General features: G+C 36.9%; 1 pseudogene; it reads right to left on the bottom strand.

The window, feature by feature from the left end:
* Positions 1-575: 575 nt before the first annotated feature.
* On the bottom strand, positions 576-1,328 carry LOC147447518 (uncharacterized; annotated as a pseudogene).
* Between the last annotated feature and the right edge of the window lie 519 nt (positions 1,329-1,847).

Here is a 1,847-nt window from a genome sequence, read left to right as displayed (position 1 = left end):
ATTCGTAAACTCAATTAAGAATCTTATCAAGTGGGAAAGCACTCAAAGGTGCCACATCTAGGGCCACAATTCCCCGGATAGGTATGTATATGGTAGCGACCACAGTAGCCACTCGAGTATATATCACAATATGTAAATGATTTCTTTTCTTTCCATGCATCAAGAAGTTTTAAAAGTGATGTAAATATTTTTTATTTCACACTATGTACGTGGCACTACACCCCATCCACCCTCTAAAATTGTACATCCTCCAATATGAGCCAACTTGGTTCCTTCTTTGTTGCATACACCTTGATTGTAAACATCCAATTAGAGACACAATAAGCACATAGTTCCCAGCTGGATCAAGAATGCATTCCCTGGATTGATAGGCATAAATAACATGAAAGAATTTTCCTATATGAAAGGGCATTAGTACATCAACAAAGACCAAAATCATTATATTGTCCTCCTCCATCATATGGTACCATCAAGAAGTCCCACATGTGAATTTGTGGTGGTGAATTTGCCTCACCCCCTCTAGTATCCAAAAATTCATCGTGCATTCTTGAATCATCAAGGTCCATATTATCCATTTAAACTTCATTTGGTGCCTCATAAGCTACATGCATAACTTCTCTTGCAAGCATGAAATCATGTAGAACTTCATCCAAGAATATCATAAGATATACCTCATGCTCATCTCCTTCTTTTTGTAGATCACATACCTCATCATAATTTTGGAAATCCCTATCATAAGGAGCTTGAAATTCCTTCAAAGCATCCTCTAGAAGATCCATAAGCTCCATGTCCTCGTGTTCTTGCTGTCCCATTTAATGAAAAGATTGATATATTTTAGAACCCTTGTTGTATGTGGCATGGAAACCATCCAAAAGATACATAAGATCCTCTTCAATGGGACCCTCTTGAGAGAATATCCCATGCTGGAGTGGATCATCATCACATGTGGTATGCATATAGGCCACGTTTCCTTCACACTTATTCTCTACCATCACACCTTCTTTCAAGTACCTTTGTACTTCAATCTCACAAAAATTAACATGATTCACAAAGATAGAAGTCAATTCTTTTTCCATTTCATCATTGTAACCCTTCCACTCATTGGTAGGAGTGGGTGGTTGCATATCAACTTGCACCCCCTCCAGACAAGAGCCTACAACTTTGAAATACATGTCATCCACCAATCCACAAGCATATGTATCACATTGAAGAGCATTGGCATCACAAAAAGTATTATCTTCATTTGGAGATTTGTGAACCTCTTTGAAGCATGCACCAACTTCCAAATCACAATACTCTATGTCATCATGGGTCATACCATTTTCCATGTTTACATCTCCTTGGCTACATCCATGCTTTACAAAATCTTTATCATCCTTTTCTTCACAACATGACAAATTTTTCATAACCAGTTCACCAAAAGCACTGTAAGCATCACAAAAAGAAATCCATTCCAACGAACCCCCAATAGACATTGAGCTCACATAAGCATCTTTTGCAGATTGAATGCCATCCATAGTATCTTTGACCATAGATCCATGTGAAAACTCCATAGAATCACACAAGGAATCACAATGCTCATGTGCCAAAACTAAAACACCACGTTTTGCATAAACGCTTTGACTACATCCTCATCTTTTGCATGTAACAATGTTTTGTCCTATAGAAGGCACTCATCTATTATAGCTTCTAGTTTTTCATGAACTTGATTGTGATAAATTATATAACATGGTACTTGTAAAATTGTTATATTCAACATCCTACACAATATCTACTTTGTAGAAGCAATGTGCTCCATTTTATATTCCATAAAGCCCAAGGTTTATTGTGTAAAATCATTTGTAAAA

Source organism: Adiantum capillus-veneris, chromosome 11, assembly GCF_014529385.1.
Source record: "Adiantum capillus-veneris isolate H3 chromosome 11, ASM1452938v2, whole genome shotgun sequence".
NCBI classification, from domain to species: Eukaryota; Viridiplantae; Streptophyta; class Polypodiopsida; order Polypodiales; family Pteridaceae; genus Adiantum; species Adiantum capillus-veneris.
This window is presented reverse-complemented; position numbering and strand designations above follow the sequence as displayed.